Source organism: Primulina tabacum, chromosome 15, assembly GCF_025594145.1.
Source record: "Primulina tabacum isolate GXHZ01 chromosome 15, ASM2559414v2, whole genome shotgun sequence".
NCBI classification, from domain to species: Eukaryota; Viridiplantae; Streptophyta; class Magnoliopsida; order Lamiales; family Gesneriaceae; genus Primulina; species Primulina tabacum.
In genome coordinates, this window is record NC_134564.1 from 2,987,060 (window position 1) to 2,996,020 (window position 8,961).

The following is an 8,961-nucleotide window of genomic DNA, read 5'->3' on the forward strand; positions in this document are numbered from 1 at the left end:
TAGAGGACACAAAAATATTTAATTTCATAATTACCTTTCTTACCCTACTAAAATCTCTCCAAGTCACTCCATATTTTACATAGAAAAATCTAAACAAAACTTATCTTTTAAATCGAACAACTCTTCTAAATTGAGAATAATTTCGTGTTAATTGTTTAGTATTATTTGATCAAATTAAAAATAATAATAACACATACAATGCGTGTGTATTTTTTACTAGTTATTATAAAGTTTGATGTCACTAGAGTAATCAATTTGGTATGGCATATCACACCAAATTTTTTTTCAATTTTATCATATTTTTCAACACATATCATAAATCATTCTCGTTATTTCTCTCATCTAATTCTTACATATTTGATAAATCACTTTTAACGTATTTAATTATTATTTAAACATTAAAAATTATATTAAAACAATTATTTGAAAAATAAAAATAGATTATAAATAAACAATAAATAATATTTACATATTATATTATATAAATAAAATATGTGTGCCACGTCCCTGATAATAATAATTTTCCAGTAGAAAGTGAAATCATATGCCACGTGAATAATGTGTAATTAAATAAATTTTCTAGTAAAAAATAATAACAAATCGAGAGGCTAACGGATATGCACAAATTAATTAATATCTCCAAATATCTGAATGACGACACAGGACCAATCATTAATCTCCAAATAAAAAATTAAAAAAAATTTATTTCACCAGAACGCAGAATATCAAATAAAATAATTGAACTCAAATTCAGTTCGAAAAAAATTTAAACATGTTCGACTCGAATTTGATAATTTCGAATATAAATCAAATATTTTTTTAACGAGTCGAACAATTTACAAACCATATCAATTCGTTTACATCCCTAATCTAGAGTTTAGTCGTTACACTTCTAAAAGGAGCTGCGGCATGTTCATGGACGTAATTTTTTATTTTTATTTTTTGAAAATATGATATGTGGTAGTTAACTAAGCTGTAAATCTTTGTATCAAATGAAAGCATTTGAGGTAGAGGTTTCCAAGTTACTGCAGTTACTGTTTAGACAAAAGTTCAAATCGCGAAACTCAAATCTTTCACTGTTTTCCATTTGACATTTGCATAGTCTTCAAGCTCCACAACCGACATCTCACGCACTGGATAACGCATTCAATGCGTGTGTTCCTGATATTTATTGCAGGAGCTCCGGAGAAGTGAGAACGAAGCCCCCAATTTTTACAGATAATTTAACAAATTTCAGGTTTTATTGCTTCTTCTGGAATTCTTGGTAAATGGGTTGTTCCAAAGATTAAAAAGCGCACTCTTCCTTGGGTTTTTGCTCCTGATTTTCACGGAATTAGTTGTGGGTCCGTTCGTGGTGGAGAAGAACAGTTTGAGGGTGACGTCACCCGAAAACTTAAAGGGTACGTATGACAGTGCGATCGGCAACTTTGGGATTCCGCAGTACGGTGGAAGCATGGGTGGAACTGTGGTGTATTCGAAGGACAATAAGGATGGGTGCAAACCGTTCGGAGATTCTGGGGTTTCTTTCAAGGGCAAGCCTGGAGCTTTACCTACCTTTGTTCTTGTTGATCGTGGAGGTGCATGGAGTTTTAGAGATTCCCGTTTTGTGGATTTAGTTAATTTGAGCTAAAATTTAATAATTTCTAAAATACTCTCTGGGTACGATTCTCTTATGTGAATCATTGTATGATGTGGTTATGGGTTGAGGTTTAATATGATTTTTTCCCTTTTTATGCTTAGTTGGCTACATGGTGGTTGAATTTGGAACTGTTCGTTTTGGGTTGAGGTAGATTGTTTCCCTTTTGAAGATTAGTGAAAGAGTTCTCTCCTGAGACAGTGTTGGCCTATTTTTGGCAAAATCCTCGAGGGTTGTGAATTCCAGGTGTGCGTAGTGTCACATTCTGGCTCTTGGGTTTCACGGGGTTAGTTTATTCCAGGTGTAGCATAGAGTAATCCGGTTTTCATGTTACAAACAATTAAGTTTGTTCTACCTTTTCATTGGAGTTTCATATTTGCTTAACGTCAGATCTTTTAGCTCAAGGATATGCTATCAGCCCTTGAATTAATCATTTAGATTGACATATGTGATTAGCTTTCCTAATTTTGTTTAAGCAGTTGATTCAGTTACTTTTTGAAGCCAATGGTTTGATAGGACTCCTTTTCCGAATTATGGAGTACGAGGAGCAATTTGGATTCTGAAAAATTAGCTGAGATTGATGGATTAATTCTAGGGACATTTTTAATTTTTGAATTAATTTGTTTAGATAAAAATATTTATCATAGTTTAGGATGGTACACGCATGTACTTAGGCGACCAATAAATGCCTCGCTTAGGCAATGTGAGACCATGAGGAATACGCACATTAACCAAGGAAGAGGGAGATAAAAGAAGACTGGTTAGCAATGATAAAAGAAGATAAAATTCATTTAAATATAGTTTAGGATATAGTAGGGGATAGCATTATTAAGACTTTGGTTGAAATGAACAATTTGTTAGAGTTGCCCCACATTTCTGTGTTACTTGTGAAACATAAATTTTAGAAGCTCTTTCTGAAGTATTTCTTCTTTAAATAAGGTTCGGTAGGTTGTTTATTCCTCTTTATCCATTTGTTCATAAATGGGATTTTATTTGTTTTCAAGTTGGTTTTGTTTATTGATGAAGTTGAGTATTGCTTTTACATTGAAAATTTTTATAGTAATTACCTGTAATTTGCTGCCAAGTTCCTTTGTCTTGGAAATATGAATGTTGTTTTATATGTTTCTATGGACATAATTTTCACAAATTTTTAATAAATATCTGTTGCACTGCAGAATGTTTTTTTGCTTTAAAGGTTTGGAATGCTCAAAATTCCGGTGCAGCTGCAGTTCTAGTTACCGATGATGTTGATGAACCATTGATAACTATGGACTCACCTGAAGAAGATGTTGCATCTGGAAAATATATTGAGAACATAACAATACCATCTGCACTGATTAGTAAAAATTTTGGTGAAAGGTTAAAGAAAGCAATCGATGGTGGTGATATGGTGAATTTGAAGCTTGATTGGAGAGAAGCTGTTCCACATCCAGATGATCGAGTTGAATATGAACTGTGGAGTAACAGCAACGATGAGTGTGGAGTTAAATGTGACATGTTGATGGAATTTGTAAAAGATTTTAAGGGCGCAGCTCAGATTCTCGAGAAAGGTGGTTATACTCAATTTACACCTCATTATATAACTTGGTTCTGTCCTCATGCATTCACTGTAAGCAAGCAATGCAAGTCTCAATGCATCAACCACGGACGATATTGTTCTCCAGACCCCGAAGAAGATTTTAGCTCTGGTTATGAAGGAAAAGACGTTGTTCTTGAAAACTTGAGACAGTTATGTGTATTTAGAGTGGCAAAAGAGGCCCAAAAGTCATGGATCTGGTGGGACTATGTTACTGATTTCAAAATTAGATGCCCCATGAAGGAGAAGAAATACAATAAAGAATGTGCTGATGGTGTTATCAAATCATTAGGTAACTTTTCATGTCTTTAGTTGTAACTTGTAACTTGTTTCGGTCTGGCATTGTTTCTGATAATTGTGTTCCATTGTGACTGGCATATCAGGGCTTGATCTGAAAAAAATCGAAAAATGCATGGGTAACCGAGGATGATTCGGACAATGCTGTTTTGAAAGAGGAGCAGGATGCTCAAGTGAGTTTTGTAATCAAGATTTTGAATCATTGCGGATTGCTGTTCTGTTTGTCCTTGTTACGCTCCTATGAGATTATGCTCATGTAAAATGTCTGAAAAGTAATTTATCTGCAGGTTGGGAAAGGATCTCGTGGTGATGTAACCATATTGCCTACAGTAGTTGTGAATAATCGGCAATATCGAGGTCAATTTTTGACTTTCATAATTTTCATTAAGCAGGCTAAATACTAGTCTTTAATGTGTTGGCTTTCAGGTAAATTGGAGAAAGGTGCTGTGTTAAAAGCTTTATGCTCAGGTTTTGAAGAAACTACTGAACCTTCTGTTTGTTTGAGTGGTGGTAAGTTATTTTTTTTTAATTATTTTTAATACCGTGATAAGTTATTTATAGAGTTAATCCAATGATTGATTGGTAAATGATTAATAAAATCATGCATTATAGGATAGTTTCTACTTTCTTGACTGCAGATGTGGAAACAAATGAATGCTTGGAAAATAATGGTGGCTGCTGGCAGGACAGGGCTGCTAATCTTACAGCTTGCAAGGTGTTTCAGTATAATTTTATGATTCTTACCTCCCGCTTATATTAACTTTTGAAAGTATTTGTGTATGTGGATTTAGGATACGTTTCGAGGAAGAGTGTGTGAATGCCCTGTGGTTAACGGCGTGCAGTTTAAGGGAGATGGTTACAACTCTTGCACAGGTTTGTAAATAAATTTGGTTTTTTCATTTGAATGTAACAAGTGGTGTCTATCACTTTATCAGAAAAATTTGTGATAGAAGTAGGCATTTGCGTGCGCGCGCGCACACACACACAAAAATCATTTGATTAATCTATTTTATTTGAAACTTTTCAAGCTGTATTGGAAATTCTCCATGAAGTGGTGACCCGTGTTATATTTGTGTTATGTTTTATGTTAACTTCTGGTGCAACTGAAATAGAAGAAAAAATTTCTGAGTACTGAATAATAGATGTTCAACATAATAGCTCCAAATATGAACCCCGTGATATTTGTTTCACATGATATAATTGGACACTTGCATAAACATTGCAATGTAATATTGTTGGACTATGTGAATGAAATATTTTTTTCCATACGCAGCAACTGGTCCTGGGCGATGCCAAATCAGCCATGGAGGCTGTTGGAACGAAAACAGAAATGGAATCGTTTTCTCAGCTTGTGTGGTTGGTGATTTCATTACTTTTGTTTCGGTCTTTTTTCTAATCCAATATATGGATGTCATGGAATATTTTATTCAAATAAATAAATTTTGCCAAAAGGATTATGATGAAGGGAAGTGCTCTTGTCCGCCTGGATTTAAAGGAGACAGGTGTTAAAAGTTGTATAGGTAAGGAAACCTCATGCATCACACTTTTATATCTACATTTTTACCAGAATATTATTTCCTTTTCATTACTTGTCGAGCCATTAACCAAGTTTTCTTCTTAGGTGGATACTTTGGCGTCGTGTGTTACTCTTAAATTTAGTTTAACCCTACCCGACGGCTGATTAAAATGGTAGCGACGCTACACCTGTTGCACGATCAATCTTTCATGAATGCGTGTTGTGTGATGTCTTACCGCAAGTATGTGGTATCAAGTTTTAGTACTGAAATAAATACGAATATCGTCTCACAGAGAAATAATAATTTAATCTTATACTAAGTACTGTAATTAAAATAATCTTAATTTTATCTAGAAAATCAAATATGAAATTTATAATATAAACTAAAATTTGTAGAAAATGATAAACGGCAGACAAGATTAATATTGATAAGAATCAGTGAGAGACAAATGCTATAAGTTCGATTTTACATGACTATCCACTATGGTTAATTCTTTCGATTTCTATATCATAAATTTCTCTGTTTTATAATATTTCTTACTTTCTTTCCCGAGTGTGTTGTCTAGTCTCCGCAGCGCGGCCCCCCAGGAAATGGGGCGCTGGGGTGCTGTAATGTGCGGCACGAGAGAGCTTATAATGTGGCGCTGGGGCGCTGCTTTTTCTGATCTGTGCGTCTGATTTCATCCCAGCAGCGCGCCCCATCGCGACCTTTCTCTCTCTGCCTAAACTCTCAGCTTTGCCTCGCGCTGGCTTTTAGGCGCGGAGGCGCTGTTCATCAACTCATCATTTTCCTTCCATTTCACTCCTTGGTCTCAAAATAATTGCATAAGCTTTGATTCCTACAAACAACACAAACAACTACCAAAAACACATAAAACTGCTCTTAAACGTTAACGTAAGTATCAATTAAGACATAATAAAAGTGCAAATGTTGCACTTTCCAATGGGTGAATCCACAGCACCTAATATATGTTCATACTACTAAATTACAGCTAAAAAATTTACTGGTGTGTTTTTTCTAGCAGTATTCTTTATTATTGTACATTATTAACTCTTTATTTATTATACTCTGTAAAACCCATTTTTCCATTTTTTTCAGAGCATCTGCATGTCAGCCTTGCTGTTATCACAATCACAGTTATTCCATGTTTTGGCTTTTGAGTACAACCAATGTCTTAAGTAAATCTGTTTTGATGGAGCAATCAAACTTTTCCCTTGTTTCTTGCTGTTTGAGGTTCATTGTATCAACATGTTGTGCAAAGTCATCAAACTTTTTCTTGTACAGATTTTTTATATAATGATGAGCCCATTGCCTTGGCAGCATTGTTGATAATTGTGAAATTGTCAATTAATATTGTTGGAGAGCAATAATTACCTATCTTCACTGAACTGTGTGGTTACATATGCTCTATAGTGATCTAAATGTGGCACTTGAATTGTTGTTAAAAGCTTCGAGTTATATTGTTAATATTTGGTAGAGCATCAGGTGTTAGATATTACAAGAAGCATCAAAGTCAATATCATTTGTCAAATACCTATTAATATCAAGTTGATGCGGAACAACAATTGATTTTAGATTACTGTATGGCTGCCTATGTGGCACAAGATCAAAACTAGATGCTCGGTTTTTCAAGTTCCATGTTACCACCAATTATTACTTTGTTCAGCGATATGAGCTGTATTTTTCCGATAGTGTGTGACCAAATGAGGAGTTGGATTCTTGTGCGATTATATGTTGTTCCTAGTTTGACGTTTTCCCGTGCGTTCTTTCCTTTGACGTACAGATATTGATGAATGTAAGGAGAAGAAAGCCTGTCAATGCCCTGAATGCAACTGCAAGAATACGTGGGGCAGTTATGATTGCACTTGTAGCGGGGACTTGTTATATATGTGGGACCATGATACTTGCATAAGTTAGTTTATTACAAATTGTTGTTACTTTGTATGTACTTGGTCTCCTTTTGTAGTCTTCGACTAATTTTTATTCTTGTTCTTCTGCAGGTAAGGGGGCTTCTTATGTGAAGTCTTCTTGGGTTGCTGTTTGGGTTGTTTTGATTGGATTGGCTATCATTTGTGGTGGAGCATATCTCGTGTACAGACATAGATTGAGGGTAAGTTTCTATGCATACATATGCATTAATGCTTGTCCTGGTATTCTGACACTCAGGTGATATTTTTGTTGAATATCTTTGCCTATATCTGGTTTTGTTTTTGGAAAATATTTTTCGAGAACTTGTTTATGGAAAATGAATCGGAGAAATTGCATTTTATTTTGTTCTTTTGAGGACAATATTTTCTGCCGTTATATCATGTTATGAAAGAATATGCCCGGTTATTTAGTTTTTCAATATTATAGGTATGTTATTTGAAATTTGAAAGTGTATTATCTTGGTTTGAGAAACTATTTTTTTAGGGATATGAAAACATATTCAGCTTTACTTGTCCCAAGATCTATGGATTTTTTTACTATAAACATGGCATGTCATCTAGATAGGGTATACCATTGCTAAAACATTCTGTAGATTAAGTGAATGAAATAATTTGATGTATAATAACTTGACGTTTGCACAGTGGATGTGGTTGTGTGCGAGCCAACTCCACCTGTTTTAATTTTTGGTTCATTTTTTTTTTGGGGTCATCTGACATCGTTTGCTTCCAACCCTTGATCCATACCTAACCTTCAAAACTAAATATAAAGCTCCTTTTATATTACTTCATCAATTTTAATGTATATTTTGTGGTTCCTTCATCATCAATGCCAGCATATTTCTCTACTATCTTGGCAATATTGTAAAATTGTAGTCTTGAATTCTTTTTCCATGGTTATATTTCCAGTCATACATGGACTCGGAGATAAGGGCTATAATGGCGCAATACATGCCTCTAGATAGTCAACATGATGTTCCAAATCACTCACAAGATCATGCTTGAGATTAAGCTCGACCCTTGTGCTTCACAAGGGTGGCGTGAGGACTGGTCCGGGCAACATTCTGCCTCCAACAATGGTTTTGGAAGGTAGATAAGTGAAGTTAGAACTGTCCTTATGTCTGTTTTACGATGTAGCTGCGTCGGGACTGTCAAAGGAATCTGAGAAAAGGTTTGGTGGTTGAAAGAGTGTATATTTTCCTCGCGACTCTCTGTATCCTGAATGTAGTTAGAGTTGAACTTTGTTCGTCGGGGCAAAACTCTGTATTCAAATAATTGTTATCTGTGAATGGTTGTGAAAGTGCATGCCCGTCAGTGTCACATGGAACTTTTTTTCTATCCATGCAATAAAGATTTGGGACTTTTAGAATGTCCGATGTTTATGTTTTGGCAGATAAAGTTAGGGGCTTGCATCTTATTTTCTAGACATTTCTCTAACGTTAAGGCATAAAACTGCGAATAAATATGAAACAACCCAGTCCTATAATATTTAGTTTAAATAAATAACATATGCGGAAGCATTACAATGAAAAAAAAACATAAAATATTGTTTTCATAAAAGATTTTTAAACTTTTTCATCAATAAAAACAATGACAACTTTCAAAATATTATCAGATATAATCAAAAGAATCATCAACATGCAATTCATTTAATACAAAATATCAAGTATCTAACATTATTAACGTTCAATATCCCAACAAAAGTGATACAATTCAAAAGTTTTTTCTCTTTCATTAGCCATATGACTTCTTAAGCCTCGGACAATCCATATTTTTCCTTTTTATCACCTGCATCACATGACGTTAACTGGAATGAGATAAAACTCAGTAAGTAAGAAGCTATACATAACAAGTACGTATATATAGCTTAGCTTGAAACATGGCTATAGCAATGATAATGAACAATGAATAATACCATCTTCAATGAACAATAGATAACAAAACAATATAGATGATATTTCATAGCATGAATTAGAAGAAAGGAAATGATAATTTTGTGACTTGTGACCT

At 34.3% G+C, this 8,961-nt stretch overlaps 1 pseudogene; it reads left to right on the forward strand.

Moving 5' to 3' along the window:
• Nucleotides 1-1,225: 1,225 nt before the first annotated feature.
• On the forward strand, nucleotides 1,226-8,322 carry LOC142525786 (vacuolar-sorting receptor 3-like; annotated as a pseudogene).
• Nucleotides 8,323-8,961: the final 639 nt, after the last annotated feature.